At 45.5% G+C, this 19,438-nt stretch overlaps 1 long non-coding RNA gene across 2 annotated transcripts in view; it reads left to right on the top strand.

Annotated features, from left to right (window-relative positions):
* Window positions 1-19,438, top strand: part of LOC134807352 (uncharacterized) — a 61,496-nt gene extending 42,058 nt beyond the window's left edge. For both annotated transcript variants that reach the window (XR_010147563.1, XR_010147562.1), the window contains one exon: window positions 17,922-19,438. This is a non-coding gene — a long non-coding RNA (uncharacterized LOC134807352). The remainder of the gene's footprint in view (window positions 1-17,921) is intronic.

Genomic DNA, 19,438 nt, shown 5'->3' with positions numbered 1-19,438 from the left:
GCCCTTCAAGGGTGATTTTGAGTTGCTGACCTTGTCACTTTTACCTGGTGGGCAGGGAAGAGATCAGATCTGTTTTGATGGGTAAGAACAAAAGGTGAGGTGGTTGAAGAAGATGTGGAAAGGGCCCACGGTGCACTTTGTTCTGAAATTGCAGTGACTGGGGATGACTCGGATCAGCCCATCAAAGTGACTCCCCCTCTTCAGGTGGCCCAATCATCAAAGGTTGGGGAAAGGGCTGGGAGCTAGGGGGCCAGTCTTTTGTCCTGTCTCTGACTTGTAACATTTATTTCCCTTCCCATTCACCATAAGTATGAGGCAACAGTACACAAAAACGGAGCAGGATGAAAAATAACCCAGAGAACTCTGGGTGATAGGAAAGCACGGGTGAAAAGATGAATTGATGCGAAAGTTATCCACATGATGCATCATATCAAAAGGTCTGTTCATGTTGTAGGTGGTGGGACACTGGTTTGATTCTGAGCTTCCTGGTGGCCAAGGCAAAGAGGCAAACCCAGAGGCTTGAGGACCCTCTCTACTGTCTCAAAAGACATTCTCATCATCTTTATGAGCAACAAACAGCAAGTTTCATCATGCTGTTTCCTACAAAATCCCTCAATTCCTGAAGGTCTGCCCCAAAGCACAAGTCAGTAAAAGCAGCTCTTCAGGGCCAAACCAAGTGAATGCTTGTGAATGATACAAGCTGCTAGGTGCGATTACTGTTGTAGCGGGGGTTTATGCATCAGAGGACTGGCTTTTCTAAACCTGGTTTCTAGAGTCAGAGGCACTTTTTAAAGCTGGAATTCTCAACAAGGGTTTTTCCTAACTGCCTTCAGAAACTGGCCAGTCTTCAGAAATGAAGTGATGTGCAAACTGAAGTGTGCCTGGCACGTAGTAGGTGCCCAGTTAAGGTTTGTTGTTACTGTGGTTAGATAAAGCCAGTCTGCCTGGTTGAATCTCACTCTCGTGCTTGCTATGCAACATCAAAAGCTCTTTGCTGGGAAGAGGCCCATTAGGAGCATTTGTCAGGGGTGTGATGCTGATAGCAGGTGGATTATTGAGAGATTTGCTGCAGAGCAAACACCGAGCTCAAGGCATCCTAATATGTATGTATGTTTGAGGTTCAAGGAAAAGTGCAGGTAAAGAAAACGGGCAGAACTCTGAGAGCAGTCTGTAGAAAAAGAGAACTCGACCACTGGGAGAAAGGCAGATGGCTGCACAGTTGTGCTTCTTTGAATGCTACTGGCCTGACTGAAGACAGAGCTGCATTCCAGCATGATTGTAGCCCAAGTTGGCATCAGAAGCCACCTTCCAGTCACCCTGCAGATCGGGAAATATGTACTGTTGAAGTCTGGCGGTAATTTGAGGGCTTCCACAGTATCATTTTAGAGAGGATCCCTATTCTTAGCTGTGCAGATTGCTCTAAATTACATCGAGCACTTCATATTCTTGAGAAACCAGCTGCCACTGCAGGAAATCAGAGAATACTACAGCTGGAGGCACCTCAGGAATCACCATGTCCTTGTCTTACAAAGGACGAAACTGATGCCCTGACCTGAATAGTGAATTCACAGTAGAATATTAACACTACAGCAGAGGCTGACCCCCGCAGTCCAGATCATTTATTGGTATGTTAATGATTAAGTGAAATGTTGCAAACAACTTCGAGGTGCATCAATAGAGCATTGGTTAAATAAATAATGGTACGTCCATAAGACAAGATGTATGGGTGGAAATATTTTCACATGGATCATTAAGAAAGAACGAGGTCGATGGACTTTTATTGCTGTGGAAGGATGTCCATGACATATTGATGAGGAAAGGAAGCAATTTGCAAATAACATGCATGTGTCTCTGTATGTGTGTCTACATATAGGTATGTGTATGTATAGAGGTGGTTATCTCCAGGTGGTAGGATTCCAGATTATTTTTACCTTCTTTAGAGATTTTGTGCAGTGTTTAGCCTTTTTTATTCTTTTTTCCTTTCTATGAGTGTGGATTTGTTATAATAAAAAGTTACATTAATGTTTTTTTTTTTTGAGACAGAGTCTCGCTCAGTCGCCCAGGCTGGAGTGCAGTGGTGCCATCTCGGCTCACTGCAAGCTCCGCCTCCCGGGTTCACACCATTCTCCTGCCTCAGGCTCCCGAGTAGCTGGGACTACAGGCGCCCACCACCACGCCCGGCCAATTTTTTTTTTGTATTTTTAGTAGAGACGGGGTTTCACCGTTTTAGCCAGGATGGTCTCGATCTCCTGACCTCATGATCCGCCTGCCTCGGCCTCCCAAAGTGCTGGGATTACAGGCGTGAGCCACCGCACCTGGCCTATATTAATTTTTAAACATGTTAATTGCTCATTTAAAATAGGTTTCAAAAAAATTATCAAGGAAATACATGTTTATGGCACAAAACTTGGAAAACTATTTTAAAAACTAGAAAGAAAAAAAAGAATCCCATCCAAATCTACCATTCAGAGCATCGTGGGCAGCCCTAGGCTTGTTTGCTGTACATCTTGCTGGGATTTTGTAAGAAGAATCCCTTCTGAAAACTGCATGAAATTCTCTTAGATCTAGATACCGGCATTTACCAGATGGGTTTCCTAGATGTTAGACATCTCATTCTAGTTTTTCCTTATATAGTAGAGGACATCTTTGTGCGTATGTTTGTCTACACTGTTTTCTTGGCAGTTTCTAAATGTGGGTCTCCCGGTCAAAAGCGCAGGCATTGTTAAAGCCCTCGGTACGCATTTTCCAGGTGCTTTTAACAGCTGTCTCTCAATTGACATTGCAACCTGAAGCACAAGGGAGTGCCTATTTGACCCCGATCTCATGGACGTGATGACTGTCTTTTAAAAATACTTACTAATTAATGAATCATCTTTGAGCACGCCTGGCAACCTGGAGGCTGGTGCAGAGCTCTGGGGTGCTGTGGGCATCATATCATATTGGCTTCCTGACCTTGGCATCCCTTCCAACTGACTCCAACAAAGATCCCAGGGGAATGAGGGACAGAGGCCCCAAGTATCGTAACTTATAGGTTGAAGGCAGTTCTCCCTAAACCCAAATGGTATTTGTATGTGTGTAGTGGGGGGATTTAAGTAATTTTAAAGTTTACCTAAAGGATAAGCTGGAGACAATTACTGAGAATTTTTTGAAAAATGGGAGTGATGAAACAGAGTTTGCCCTTGCAGATAATAAGATTTAAGTATTTTATAAAAATAGAAAGAGAAGATAATATAGGCCAAGGTTTATCTGATTTAAGAATGAGGGAAAGACTTACCAGACATAGAATATAAAGGAGCTACAGAAGAAAAATAGAAATAGCATTTTGAATTCTATTTTAAATTAAAAAAAAGCGTGAGCAAAATTTGAAGCTATTTGTTTGCTATATATTTGCAACATATAGAAAAAATGATTACTATCCCTTGCATATATTCCTTCATTTAACATTTCTTGAGTGCTTATAATGGTTGATGCACTGTTATAAATGCTGGGAATTTAAAAAATATATTAAATACTTTTATATTTCCATAAGAAAAAGATTGAACCTAATGAAAAAATAGATTAAAGTGTAAGCAATTTACAAAAGGAAAGGTAGAAATGGCCAATAAGCATATGAAAAAAAATGCTAAGCTCCGTAATAATCATGAGCATGTCAATTAGTTCAACAATGAGACATGATTATTCACTCTAAAAGTTAAAAAATTTTAGAACGGTTGAACTGAATTTTGACCAGTTGAAGGGTAAACTGGTTAAAACGTTTTGGACACAATTTGATAACAGTTGTTTAAGATTATTAATATGATATATAATTTGATCTAGAAATTCTAGGACTCTATCCTATGCATTGAATTAGAGATGTGGCCAAATTTTATGACAAAAAATGCTTATCACAGTATTACTACACACACATACACACACACACACAAATAGACTCGACCAAGAGCTTTAACATTTGAGTAATAGTTTAATAAATTAAGGCACACTTATACAATGGAATAGTATGTAGATATTCAAAACTTTTTTCTAAGAATATTTAATGCCTGTTACTAGTTAAAAATATGATATGAAATGATATAAATTTTAAAATATATGTGTTCAAAAACATATCTTTTATACATGTTTTTATAACGCAATGTTATATAAAATGTTTTATAATGCAATGCTCATACACATATGTACATATAAAGGACCGAACCCGTGTAAAAAATGTCTGGAAGGATGCAGAGCAGGTTGTTAACTTTGGGTAGGAGGCTCTTATTTCAATTTTTAATTTTAAATTATTAATATTTTGTTTTTAAAATTTTGCTATGAGGGAGTACTGCTTTTGTAAATAAGGAGATATTTTAGGAAGTTAGTGTGAGATAAAAAATATGATTAATATTAAATACACACAAGCACCTAGCAAAACACACAGGAGAAAATAGCATTATGATGAATAGGAACTATATTTTTATTCTTATTTGTATTTTCTAAATCTTCTACAACAAATAAATGTAGCTTTTATGGCTGGCAAGTAAACCACAGCTATCATTATAACATGCGTAACATATTGAGATGACCCTTCTGATCGTTTTTCCAGGCTCAGGGTGGCCCAAAATTCAGGAAACATAGGATACACTTATTTTAAAATATTATATTTGTTATACCTCCAAATTCTGGGCTCAATATGTTTTTCTTTAACTGCTAGACACTTTTTCAGGCGTAGTACCTCTACATTTGAAGCAATGGGTCCAGTTGTTAACCTGAACAAAGTACAATAAATAATCACTATTTAACCCTTGTTTCCCGAATTTCTGGATACTCTGAAATGTGTTTGTTGCACTGGAAGTTGCAGAAAAACATATTGCAATAGTATTCAAAAATGTCCTGTGCTGTTTATCTAAACATGGTCCAAACATTTTGGAAAATAGTTTGGCAGTTTCTTAGGCAATTAAACATACACCTACCGTACAACACGATAATTGCCCTCCTAGGTATTTGCCCAAGAGAAGTGAAAGCATATGTTGCTACGCAGCTTGTACACAAAAGCTCATGTCAGCACTGCTTGCTAACAGCCCCAAACTGGAAACCACCCTGATGTCCACTAATGGAGAAAGAGATGAATGGCGATATATGTACATCTACATGTGTATCCGCATTTCTCTGCAATACAAAAGGAGCAAACCACTGCTAACACAGTGTGGACTCCCAGACCATGACTGTGAGGGAAGAAGGCGGAAACGAGTGCGCAGCGTGCAATTTCATTTTTATCGTATTCTGGAAATGACAACGGTAAGCTATAGGGACTGTGTCAGTGACAGTGGTTGTGTGGGGTTGGGGCAGGGAGTGTGGTCGCACAGGGCGGGAGGCACTTGATCGGGTGAGGAGAGGTTCTATATCTTAATTTAAGTCGTTGCATGGGTATATGTCAAAACTCATCCAACTGTCCAGTTAAAATGGGTGTATTTTATTGTACGTACATTATCTCTCATCAAAGTTGATTTTTTTAAAAGCGAGCTTATTCCATGCAGGACCAGCTACAGAATTACAAAGTAAGATGGTGACAGCAGAGTGTTAAACCAAGCTTGGGGCCCTGCACGTGAAGCTGGCCCTGATACTGTTTCCTGACTTTTCTGATACCAGGGGTGTGTGTGTATGTGTGTGTGTGTGAGAGAGAGAGAGTACTTTACATAAATGGTATCTTACTATCAATGCAGTTTTTAAATTTATTTTTTAACTCAATAATAATGGGCTGGGGTCGCCTCTCCAAGCCAATAAACTGAGCTCTGCGTCATTCTCTGCAGAGCATCCCGCTGTGGGTGTGTCTAACCGACGAACCCATCTCCCTTTGATAGCCTTTGAGGATGTTTTCCATTTCTCACACTCAGCATCACTCAGCCCCATGCAGTGCAGAGCTCTCTCTGTACAGCAGCCGTTTCTGAGCCCTCTGGCAGCAGCCTGGGCCCCTCCTCCCCAGGCGTGGTCTCTGGGTGCTGCTCAGAGGTTGTTTGCCTTGAGCATTTCCCTTCCCGCCTTCTCTTTGTCTTGAGCTTTAAATAGAATGGTTAGAGCTCTAGAATGATCGACTTTCTTAGCTCAGAGGCTGCTGCCACCACACCCTGTCCAGGGCCCCTGGAGCCTGAGCCCTGGCACCTGAATTATGCCCTGTCACTCCAGAGGCCTGGAAGGAGTTGCAGGAGGCACAGCCAGGGCTCCTTAGGGGCCAAGAATCCATGCCCCCAGCATTGTCATCCAACGTTCCCCGCATTCCCCTCAGCCCTGCCATGCCCTGTGAAGGGCTCTAAGCCTTGGGATTTCCAGAATCTACCACAAGACAGCTTTATATCTCCATAGCAAGGGGCACTTCTCTGTTTCAAAAGAGCCTCAACCTGTATTTTCACCATATACAGCTTCACGTTGACTTCCCACGCCCAGAACTATTTTTGGGCTGCTGGCTCTTAGGGTCTGCCCAGGCGAACTGATCGGTGCTGTCAGGGGACTTGGGGTCACCCTCTGCTGGCCACGTGTCAGGCCACGCAGTGTTTACAACCATCAGGGCTGTTTGAAGTGGGAGAGGGACAGTGGCTTCTGACTAGCTTCAGTGGCCTTGGGAAAGTCTGCTGCCCTGTCCCCTTCCACTTTTGCTATATAATGTGATCTGTGTCTTAAGTGGGCCTTATGGAGAAAACTTAACAGTCCAAAATGTCAAGGTCTTGTTTCTTTTTCTTTTTCAAAAAAATTTTTATTTTGTTTTATTTTTGAGACAGAGTCTTACTCTGTTGCCAAAGCTGGAGTGCAGTGGCACGATCTCAGCTCACTGCAACCTCCACCTCCCAGGTTCAAGTGATTCTCCTGCCTCAGCCTCTTGACTAGCTGGGACTACAGGCACCCATCACCACGCTGGGCTAATTTTTATATTTTTGGTAGAGACAGGGTTTCATCATGTTGGCCAGGCTGGTCTCGAACTCCTGGCCTCAAGTGACCAGCCTGCCTCAGCCTCCCAAAGTGCTTGGATTACAGACGTGAGCCACTGGGCCCAGCCAAGGTCTTATTCCTTTCCTTCCACAACAGGAGGCACTTTCTTCAATTTAGAAGGAATTTAGTCTGTCCTGCCAGGGCATCTGACCTGGGCTCCCCACAGCACCAGCAAATACATCCTCAGTGAAGAGTGCATTGAGGAAGGGGAGAGGCTCCGGTGGGAGCAGTGGCAGCTTCTGTTTTATCTTGTCTGGATGGGCAGCTCTGTGTCCTCTTGGTCTGGTGGCCTCTGTGATCAGTGTAGCGATCACCATGAGAAAGGATCCTCCAGCCCCATCTGGATTGAAGGTCCCACTGTAATTGATCATCGATCTGCCAGGGAGAGGATATTACCTGATCAAAGATAAACAAAATCAGCCCTTGTTAAAGGTGGTAAACACAGATCTATTCAGCGATAGCTTCTATAGTAGGGAAGAGGCTCTAGTGTAAGCTGAGCTCAACTTTGATTTGTGCAGAGGTAACTGGGTGATTTGTTTTTCCTTTTGGTTTTTGAGACAGGGTCTTGCTCTCTCACACAGGCTGGAGTGCAGTGGTGCAATCACAGCTCACTGCAGCCTCAACCTCCTAGGGCTAAACAGTCCTCTTGCCTCAGCCTCCCAAGTAGCTGGGACCGTAGGTGCACACCACCACACCTAGCTAATTAAAAAAAAATTGTCGAGATGGAAGTCTCCCTGTGTTGCCAGGTTGGTCTTGAACTCCTGAGCTCAAGGGATCCTCCCACCTTGGCCTCCCAAAGTGCCAGGATTATAGGTGTGAGCCACCGCACCTGTCTTGGGTGCCCTCTGACTGGGTTCCCTCGGTGCCCTCTGTTTTTAAGGGAGAATGAGGGAGTAGAGAGGAGTGAACCGGGGCTCAAACAATCAGAGAAGTGAAAAATTAGCGTGATGAGGCCAGCTGTGTAGATTAACTGGCCTTTATCAAAGTTAGGCTCCTGCCCTCCCTCAGAGGCTGGGACAGGCCCTATCCTTGCTGATGATATCATTTCAAAGAAATGGTTCTCAAGTCTTGAGAAAGACACTTCTGGGCTGTAGGAGGCACACATAGGACCCAAATGGAGAGAGCAAGGATGTACAACTGGAAGTTTTTAAATAAATGTCCATCCTCACGTGTTGGCTGGAACAAATGGTGAATTCTTTTGGCAGTCCTGAGCTTTTCCACACAGGAGTGCAAAGCGGCGGTGGGTTGTCCCAGGGGTGTGGCCTGAGGCTGCCAGAAGCTTTGCTAGAGCTTGGTTGAGTGTCGTAGGGCAGGGTTCGGATGGAGTTGTTCTTGCAGAGAGCTTTTGCCATTTCCAACACAGAGTATCTGTCTTTCTTCAGCTCTGTTCTAGGCTGGTGATCTTCAGACAGAAAAGGGTAAGGGTAGTCTTAAGGGGAGTGGATTTCCAAGTCAGCTTCCTCCTAGACTTCCTTCCTCCTCACCAATGCGTCCCATCAGTTTGTCTTTCCCAGCTGCCTTTCTTAATTGCTGTTCTGCTTGACTTAAAATGATGCAGACCTAACCCATCCTGGATCCTAGTGGGTAAAAAAACTTCTGGGCACCAATAAAGGGACAGTTTGAGGTGTCGGCGTTGGAACCAAGACAGGTAATAAATAATTTTGCAGGTCAGATGGCTTTAATATTTATCTTTAACATCATTTTATTATTTTCATTATTTTTATTTATTATTTATTTTGAGACAGAATCTTGGTCTGTTGCCCAGGCTGGAGTGCAGTGACACAATCTCGGCTCACTGCAACCTCCGCCTCCCGGGTTCAAGCGATTCTTCTGCCTCAGCCTCCCAAGTAGCTGGGATTACAGGCACGCATCACCACGCCCAGCTAATTTTTGTATTTTTAGTAGAGACAGTGTTTCACCATGTTGGCCAGGCTGGTCTTGAACTCCTGACCTCAGGTAATCCACCTGCCTCGGCCTTCCAAAGTGCTTGGATTACATACGTGAGCCACCCCACCTGGCCTTCAACATCATTTTAAAAAGTAAAAAATAATTTGACTCTAGATTACATTGTGACATTTTTGGCCTCCAACTTGGACAGAGTTGGGAAAATTCACTCTAACAAATTCCTTCTAGCTCCATGGACTCAGTGGTCATATCTATAAAAATGAAAACAGGATGCTAATTCCTGTCTTGTTCTAGAAACAAATAATATCCATCTCTGGGTATGTTAACTAAGTGAGAGGGAAAAACCTAAACACCCATTCAGATACCTTTCCAATAACATTTAGCTTTCTCTGGCTAATCATCCTTTATATTGATATAATAAATAGCATCAAAATTTGTAGTACCCATATTATTTTGCTTTATGTGTGCATAATAATCATAATGACAACACAATCTAGAGGAAAATGTTGTCAGAGCCTTATGATCACAGGAATTGATAAAGTTTTAGCATTTTAATTTATATACATTTTGTTTCAAAGAATCAAAGGGCATCGGGCGCGGTGGCTCATGCCTGTAATCCCAGCACTTTGGAAGGCTGGGGCAGGCGGATCACCTGAGGTCAGGAGTTCCAGACCAGCCTGACCAACATGGTGAAACCCTGTCTCTACTAAAAAATACAAAAAAAGTAGCCAGACGTGGTGGTGCGCACCTGTAATCCCAGCTACTCTGGAGGCTGAGGCAGGAGAATCGCGTGAACCTGGGAGGCAGAGTTTGCAGTGAGCTGAGATTGCGCCATTGCACTCCAGCCTGGTGGACAGAGCAAGACTGTCTCAAAAAAAAAAAAAAAAAAAAAAAAAAAATCAAAGGATGATTACTGTAGGACTTCAAAGCATGAAAACATATTAGGATAAGAATATGTGAGGCCGGGCGTGATGGCTCACACCTATAATCCCAGCACTTTGGGAGGCCGAAGTGGGTGGATCACCTGAGGTCAGGAGCTCGAGACCAGCCTGACCAACATGGAGAAACCCTGTCTCTACTAATAATACAAAATCAGCCGGGCGTGGTGGCGCATGCCTGTAATCCTAGCTACTCGGGAGGCTGAGGCAGGAGAAACCCTTGAACCCGGGAGGCGGAGGTTGTGGTGAACCGAGATTGTGCCATTGCACTCCAGCCTGGGCAACAAGAGAGAAACTCTGTCTCAAAGAAAAAAAAAAAAAAAAAGAAAGAAAAAGAAAAAAAAGATTATGTGGAAAGGGTGGAATAAGAATCCAAGGAGAAAAAGGGATGGTGTAATGGCACTAGCTGCTCAAGAAAGGCGTACTCATATATTTTAAAAATGGATGATGGTGGGTATCAACATTGTATTCCACTAGGTTTATTTAAAAGGATGACATAAGTTTTAAAATGTCAGTTTTGAAAGTATGACACTGGATATGATATATGAATCACATCCTGCTTCGTCCAAATTAACGCAAACCATTTTAGAAAACAGCTTTGAAATGTGTGAGAGCCTGCAGTGCAGCTTTCTTGAAACCATTCCACCAGACCAGAGGTAAGCTAACTATGGCCCTCAAGCCAGAGCTGGCCCGATGCCTGGTTTTGTCCTGCCCACGAGGCAAGTGTGGCTTTCACATGTTTAAATGGTTGGAAAAAAGGAAAGAGAATAATATTTTGTGAGACATACAAATTATATGAAATGCAAATCTTAGCATCCATGGGTAGTTTGATGGGAACCCAGCCGCATTCATTCCTTTTTGTGCTGTCTCTGGCTGCTTTTAAGAGAGTTAATAGCAGAATTGAGCTGTTGCAACAGAGACTGTGTGGCCAGCGAATCCTGACATATTTATTATCTGACCATTTACTGGAAGAGTTTGCCACCCACTGCCCTAGGCCACAGACTCAGGAAAGGCTCCTTGTGTCTCCTGCTCTGCTCCTGACTGTGGATAAATTAGAAAAAAAAAATGTGCTGTTTGGACTAAGTGATCTCTGAGTTTTCTGAAAATTTAAGTCTGGGAAAACAATTCATACTTGGGTATTAACGGCTGATACTTCCCAGGAGTGCCTGCCTTTAAAAATGAGCCCTGAGAAGACAACCCCTTTTAACGCAAAGGGGTGAGGTGCTAACAGCAGGATTTCGTGCACCTGCATGGGTTGTCAGTGGTGATTTCGAATGGGCTTTTCTCAGCATCGGTTGATGGCAGTGTTTGTGATGAACAGACAAAGGTTTGTACAGACCAATCTGTCCATTTACAGATATGCAGCAACGTCCCTAGAGGCCAATTCTGGCCCATTCCAAGCCCACAAACTTCCCAGACCCCACAGAAGCCTCAGGGAAGGCCAGGCACAGAGGAGCTGGAAGCAGCGCTGTGCTCAGCCAGGCTCACCCGGTGCCAAGCTTGGGGCAGGATCGGGCCAGCGCGTTGGCCTTTCACACCCTCCGTCCTCGTCTATGAAAAGCTCATCTCGGCCGGGCGTGGTGGCTCATGCCTGTAATCCCAGTACTTTGGGAGGCCGAAACGGGCGGATCACCTGAGGTAGGGAATACGAGACCAGCCTGACCAATATGGAGAAAGCCCATCTCTAGCCGGGCGTGGTGGCGCATGCCTGTAATCCCAGCTACTCAGGAGGCTGAGGCAGGAGAATCGCTTGAACCTGGGAGGCGGAGGTTGCGGTGAGCCGAGATCACGCCACTTGCACTCCAGCCTGGGTGACACAGCGAGACCTTGTGTAGGCCTTGTAGGGTGCAGTGGGCAGTGCCAGGTGAGTTACAGGCCAACCAGGGACAGGCCACACCTGCAGGCCCTGGCACTCCAGATGCCTGGGAGGACACTGTGCAGCACCCCCAACCCACTCCAATGGGCTGTGCAGTGTGGTCTTTGCCAGGGGGAGAGCTGGGCATTCAAGGTCTCCCCCAGCATAGTTGGCCAGGATACCAGCCGGGCTCTGCCTCCTCAAGGGCTAAGTATCCCTGAGCTGGCTTTTGGGGAGGGAGAGGCCATGAGCAGTGGGGCAGGGGTGACAAACCCAGTACCAACAGGATCCCAAACCCATCTGGGAGGGCAGCCTCTCCTGGCTCCAGTCCAGCTGATTATAGCTTACTGTTAAGATTTCAGGTCCAGAGTGACCAGAATTTCCAATTTTTCAGAAGAAATCAAAAATCTGGAGTTCTATATGAAATCTCCTGAGTTTCAAATGTTCGCAATTCATTCCAAAGGAAATTCTAAAACACTGAGCTGGCCTCAAAAAGCACATCCGTAGGTTAAATTGGGTCCCCAGGCTGCCAGTCTGAGACCTAAACTTTGAGCTCAAGAGGCGGGACTCGTGTCTCAGCTCTGGCACTGGCCGTGTGACCTGTGGGCTTATGGCTGAAGCCCTGTGAGCATCAGTTTCCTCCTCTCCAAAGCAGGGGAACGTTCCTGTACTTCACAGGCATATGCTGGGGTTCACCTCTGCCTCCAGCGAGAGGATCATAGGTGGGTGCGTGGAACAGGCCTCACGAATGTTGCTCTTTCCCTGGCTTGGAAACTTGGCAGTGATTTCTGATGACAAGAGGTCAAGTTGGGGCCTGTTATCTGGTGGACTTGAGGCTCTGCCCACCGAGGCATTTCTCAGTTGTTCTGGAAGGTAGGGCTAGATTATGTGGGTAATGGGCCACTTGGCGACCTAATTTAGCTCTTGTAGACTCTGCCAAAGGGCCACCTTGCAGTCCCACCACCCACCCAAGGAAGCCTCTCAGACTGGAGGCGCACTGTGTCCCATTGATCGAGACCCTGGGGAGGGGGTGGCTGGCGAGATGGCGCCGATAAACTTATCACACGACACTCAAGGCTGCCTTCCGGTTTTCGTGTGGGTGTCTTCCTCTTAGAGAAAAATCAGTTGTCCTTGAATTGATGTATGAGAGGGATCCATTCTCTCCTCCCTCCTCTAGGGGCCAAGGCCAGTGTGAGAACATCCCCAGAGAAAAGCCTGCAGCCCCTGGTGCCCAGCCCAGCCTAGGCCCCGGGGACCACAGTGTGTAGTGGCAGAGCCCGGGCCTCCGACTCCTCGGGTCTGGGTGTGAGTTCTGGTTCTGCCGCTAGCTGTTTGTTGCCTAAGCTACAGGGATAGTAACGGTAACGACCACAGATGGTTGCTAGGATTCAGTGCAATGATGTATGGAAAATGCCTGGCACAGTGCAAGTGTGTGGAAGGGGAGGAAGAGGCGCCTTTGGAGTAGGAATGGAATAAATGTTTGCAAATTGAATGAAAACAGAAACGAGAGAAGGAGTAACATTCGTTCTAAACAGATCATACAGAAATGGTTTCTTTCTGCCTTTGGAATAACATATTATGATTCCCACTGCCGTGCCCCAAAGGCTTGCTTTCTAATTATGTCTTGTCTTTTCATCTTACTTAATTAAAAAGCGATGTACCGAGGGAGTTTGGGTTCAGAGCTGTCACTCACAGCTCAGGCAGGGCTTTACACTGGAGAGTGGGGTCTCCCACCTCCACAGGCAAGGTCTGGGCTCCTACAGCCTAGGACTCACTGACTGGGGAAGGACAACCCAGGGTCATGTCTGGGACCTTCAGAAAACCTGTGTCTGACTCAGGGCGTGATGCCTGGGTGGGGGTGGGGTAGAGGGAGCTGATGCTGGGGGCAGGGGGCCTGAGAGGGGCAAGGCTGAGCTCTTTCAGTGTTTCAGACTGGGGCAGAAATGAGGGATGACAGTGACATTCACTTACAACTTTGTTGTTGTTGTTATTGAGACAGGGTCTCGCTGTGTCACCCGCGCTGGAGTGCAGTGGTATGAACATGGCTCACTGCAGCCTGGACCTCCCAGGCTCAAGTGATCCTCCCAGCTCAGACCCCTAAGCAGCTGGGATTACAGGCATGTGCCACCATGCCAGGCTAGGTTTTACAAATTTGTTGTAGAGATGGAGTCTCTTGCTTTGTTGCCCAGGCTGGTCTCAAACTCCTGGGTTCAAGTGATGCTCCTGCCTTAGCCTCCCGAAGTGCTGGGATTACCAGCATGAGCCATCTTGCCCAGCCCATTTACAACTTTTTAAAAACCTTTTAAAAACAGATGTGCTGGTTGCAGCATAACCTATTTATAGAAACATACGCCAAAGGAACAGCAAGCCTACTTCTTAAACAAAGAGAGACAATTAACTGGAGACCTTCCTATACTGCGTAAAAGCTGTGGAATCAATTTCTTGAAGGGCGCCTATGCCTGCTGGACCTGACACGAAGCCAATCAGGGACTCTTCATGCCATCCTTCCCCGCAACAGGGAAAAATCATGCCACAGGGTGGCAAGGCAGACAGTTTCAGGGATTTTCCTGAGAGTTTCCCAGAGCGAGTGGGCCAGATGTTTCTACTTTGCCCTAACAGTATTAGATTAATGAGGTCTAATCCTCTCACTGGAATTGGCCCTTTATGTCTCCATGTTCCATTCATCTTTGTAGAGTAATACTTTACCAGGTGTCAAAATAACTGCACAAGCAAAGGCATCTAGGAGGGTGGGTGCAGGCAGTGGTAGCCCCAGCGCTCATTCACCTGCAGACGTGGGTGGTTCAGATTCCACATAGATGGGGACATTTAGGGGAGTTTATGTCTGAGGAACAAAACTGCAAGCGGTCTGAAAGGCACTGATGCAAAAGTGGAGACCTGCTACTCGCCTTCCTCAAGCATTTATTAAGCATGTATTATGTGCCAGGCCCTCTTCTGCGTGCTGGGGATACATCAGTGACCACAGCAAGCACACATCCCTGCTTGCACAGCGCTGGCATTCCAGTCTGCCTCTCCTTCCTTGTAGTTCTCTGTGGGGGATGTACATGACTTGTCATTCCATTGCATTCAGTGTTCAATAAATATTTGTTGGCACTGGGATCCACCAGGCAGCTAGCGCCACGTCTTACCCACCTTTGCACCCCTAGAGATGAGCAGAGTGTCTACCCATGTAGATACTCATAAAATATTAAGTCTATTGTTTTAAAGACATTCTGCTGGATATTAGGTTGCAGGAGTAGGGGCAGAAAGAACAAAACCAAGCCCAGGCCTTGCCTTTGAGCAGCTTATAATCTTGGGGAGAAAGCAGGAAACAAGTAAGATAGAAAAGTGACATATGGAATTAAACAATTAAGGAAATGGTTGGCAAGTAATGGGAGTCAGTTTCTCACTGTTGGAGTGGGAGGTTGTGGATCAACAAGAAAAATCTAGAATAATCCATGTGTAATGGTTGAGATTTGGTGGCATTAGTATGAACTCATGTTTACCTTTTTTTTTTTTTTTTGAGACAGGATCTTGCTCTGTTGCCCAGGCTAGCATGCAGTAGTGTGATCATAGCTCACTGTGACCTCAAACTCTTGGGCTCCAGTGATCCTCCCACTTTGGCTCCCAAGCACCTAGAACTACAGGTGTGTGCCACCATGCCCAGTTAACTTATTTATTATTCTGTAGAGACAGGGGTCTTGCTATGTTGCCCAGGCTGGTCTCAAACTCCTGGGCTCAAGTGATCCTCCTCTCTTGGCGTCTCAAAGTGTTGGGATTGCAGGTATGAGCCACCATGCCTGGCCCATCGTAACCATTTTTAAGTGTACTATTCAGTGGTATTAAATACATACATCATGTTGCATAACCATCACCACCCTCCATCTCCAGAACTCTTCTCATCTGGCAAAACTGAAACTCTGTATTCATTAAACACGAATACCCCAGGCCTTGCTCTCCAGCCCCTGGCAACCACCCTTCTACTTTCTGTCTCTGTGAATTTAATTATTCTAAGCACCTCCTATAAGTGGAGCCATATATTATTTGTCTTTTTGGGACTGGCTTATTTCACCTTGCACGATGTCTTCAAGGTTCATCCACGTTGTAGCATGTGTCAGAATTTCCTTTCTTTGTAAAGCCTGGAGCATCTTGTAGTGCCAGAAAATCAAGATGTGATCAATGGAACCCACAATGATAGGGGTCTGTGAAACTGTCACAGGAGCCCGTGGAACGAACTCCCAATGGCCACACCTGGAATAGCTTGAGTCACAAAGTAGTACTGGACTCTAATCCAAAGTAAATATCCGTGAGCCCATACTGATATACATAGAAGATAGAATAAATAAAGAAAAGTAGGCTGGGTGCAGTGGCTCACTCCTGTAATCCCAGCACTTTGGGAGGCCGAGGCAGGTGGATCACTTGAGCCCAGGAGTTCAAGACCAGCCTGGCCAGTGTGGTGAAACCCCGTCTGTACTAAAAATACAAAAATTAGCTGGGCATGGTGGTGTGGGCCTGTAGTCCCAGCTACTAGGGAAGCTGAGGCAGGAGAATCGCTTGAACCCAGGAGGAGGAGGTTGCAGTGAGCTGAGATGGCGCCACTGGACTCCAGCCTGGGTGACAGAGTGAGTAAATAGATAAATGAATGAAAGTAGACAAATATGAAGAAAACTTGCAAATAATTTTTGTAGCTGCTTTGCCCTTAAAGAGGTTGGGCATAATTCCTCATTTCTTTCTTTTCTGCTTTCTCCCTCCTCCCCAACCCCCCATTCCTTAAGTGTGTGAGCTGTGCATAGTGACCTCCTTCCAGAGGGGACAGTGTGGAAAAGAGTATCTGCACAGTGGAGAAAGCTGACCAACACAGCCTCAGCCAGGCCATCAGGGCCGATGTCCACAGTGACAAGTCATGTTGATGGCAGGTCCTTTGAAATGATGTGATGAGAATAGCACTTGACTTTTGCAGTCTTTCTCCCTCAAACCTGCCACCCAGATTTAAGCATGAGAAAAACAGACAAATTGCAGTTGAGGATCATTTTACAAAACACCTGAGAAAACACTTCTCAAAACTGTCGTGGTTATCAAATACAGAGTCTGAGAAACTGTCACAACCAAGAGGAGCTTAGGGAGACAGGATGATTAAATGGGATATGGTATGTTGGGTGGGATCCTGGAAACAAAAAGGATATTAGATAAAAACTAAAGCAATCTGGGCTGGCTGGGCACAGTGGCTCATGCCTGTAATCCCAACACTTTGGGAGGCTGAGGTGGGAGGGCTGCTAGAGCCCAGGAGTTCAAGACCAGCCTGGGCAACATAGGAAGACCCTCATCTCTACAAAACATAAAAAATTAGCTGGGTGTAGTGGTGCGTGCCTGTAGTCCCACTACTTGGGAGGCTGAGGTGGGAGGAGTTCTTGAACCTGGGAAGTAGGGGCTGCAGTGAGCTATGATTGTGCCACTGCACTCCAGCCTGGGAATCAGAGCGAGACTTTGTCTCTTAAACAAAACAAAACAAAACAAAACAACCAACCAGCCGGGTGCGGTGGCTCATGCCTGTAATCCCAGCACTTTGGGAGGCCAAGGCAGGCAGATCACCTGAGGTTAGGAGTTCGAGACCAGCCTGGCCAACGTGGTGAAACCCCATCTCTACTAAAAATACAAAAATTAGCCAGGTGTGGTGGCGCATGCCTGTAATCCCAGCCACTTGGGAGGCTGAGGCAGGAGAATCACTTGAAGCTGGGAAGCGGAGGTTGCAGTGAGCCGAGATCGTGCCACTGCACTCCAGCCTGGGCAACAAGAGTGAAACTCCATCTCAAACAAACAAACAAGCAATCAAAAAACAACAACAACCAACCAACCAAACCAAACCAAAACAAGCCAAACAGAAACCCTGAAGCAATCCAAATAATATGTGGACTTCGGTGAATAATCATGTATCAATATGGGTTCCTTAATTGTGATGAATTTACCATGCTAATGTAAGATGTTAACAATGGGAGAAACTGAGTATGGGGTGTACAAAATGACTCGGCAATTTTTCTGTAAGTCTAAAATGATTCTAAAATAAAAAGTTAATTAAGAAAATGAAATATGCCCTAAAGAAAGATGGATAGAAAGGCGCCTTGGCGGTCAGAAGGAAGCAGAATGGGAAGCGGGTAGCAGGAAGAATCAGAACAAACACTAAACGGATGAGGGCATCAGGCTGCCCCTTGAAAGGCTGTGGGCCCGGTTCCTGCCACCTCACTTCTCGCACACTGATGATGTTCTTTTGTCTTCGCCAGTTCTGAGCCACTACTGCTGCGTGTCTGCTCCTGGGGTACCTGCTGGCCCTGAATCACCCCTCTGGATTCCTGGGACTCCAGGAACTTTGGGATCCAGAGAAGTGAGCTCTTCCATCCCAGGACCCATGACTGCCCACGCTGTTGAGCTTCCTGAGGGCAGGGACCGTGTTTTCTCTCTCGGAACCAGGGCTGCATGTTGGAACTGGCCCTGACAGTGTCAGTTAAACTTTCACGAAACAAATGTTCCTGAACTTGAAGCCATAGGACAGGACTCTGAAGATCACCGAATCACACAGTGAGAAAATGATGCCCTTTTCAGCTCTGCACCAGTCCTTCTCATGACAGCAAGGAGAGTGTCTCGGGTTGGTTCGACGATGTCTTTAACCCCTCTCATCGTTGCCCGTCTCGACACAGAACCAAGAACAGGCGGGTCCTAGACTCAGACTCTAGTGGACGAATGTGTCCAGCAAAAGTAGCAGCATTACTTTATTTTACAATTATCTTCAACGTATACCAAGTGATACTGGTTTTCCATTTATAATGGCAATGTAGCTTCCCTTGAGTTTGTTTTAAATTTTAATTCAATTTCAGACATACGGAAAAGTTGCGAGCATAGTAGAGTTCCTGGATGCCTTTCACCCAGATTCCCTTAGTGTTAATATTTTCTCCCTCTCTCTCTCTCTGTGTCTCCCCCTACCTTCCCCACCAAACTACCTACCTACCTACCTACACACACACACACACACACACACACACACTTTTTTTCTGAATTATTTAAAAGCATGCTGTTCTTTCACTGCCAGTCCTGGTAATGTCCTTTACGGCAAAAGAAAACCCCAGGCCATGCCTTGCGTTCAGTTGGCATCCCTCTTTTTTTTTCCTTTTTTGTGATAGAGTTTCATTCTTGTCACCCAGGCTGGAGTGCAATGGCGTGGTCTCGGCTCACTGCAACCTCTGCCTCCCGGGTTCAAGTGATTCTCCTGTCTCAGCCTCCCGAAGTGCTGGGATTACAGGCACCCACCACCACGCCCGGCTAATTTTTTGCATTTTTAGTAGAGATGGGGTTTCACCATGTTGGCCAGGCTGGTCTTGAACTCCTGACCTCAGGTGATCCGCCTGCCTCGGCCTCCCAAAGTGCTGGGATTACAGGCGTGAGCCACCGCACCAGGCCTCTTTTACCTCTAAATGTGTCAGTACTCCAGTGTGTATTTCCTAAAAGCAAGACTATTTTGTTACATAAGTATAGTACACTTTTCAAAATCAGGGAACTAACACTGATATAACCCTGTAGTCACTAGACCTCCTTCCTGTTTCACTGCCTGTCCTTGTAATGTCCTTTATGGCAAAAGAAAACGTCAGGTCATGCCTTGCCTTCACTCAGGATGCCTCTTTGACTCTTTTCATCTGAAACAGTCTTGAGTCTTTGTATTCTATGACATTGGCATTTTTGAAAAGTACCTGCCAGATATTTTTTAAGATGTCTAAAAATTCCTTTTTAAATAAATTTAAGTTTTAAA

This window comes from Pan troglodytes, chromosome 9 (assembly GCF_028858775.2).
Source record: "Pan troglodytes isolate AG18354 chromosome 9, NHGRI_mPanTro3-v2.0_pri, whole genome shotgun sequence".
Classification (NCBI taxonomy): Eukaryota; Metazoa; Chordata; class Mammalia; order Primates; family Hominidae; genus Pan; species Pan troglodytes.
Note: the sequence above shows the minus strand (reverse complement) of the source record. Positions and strands in the feature narration are given on the sequence as shown.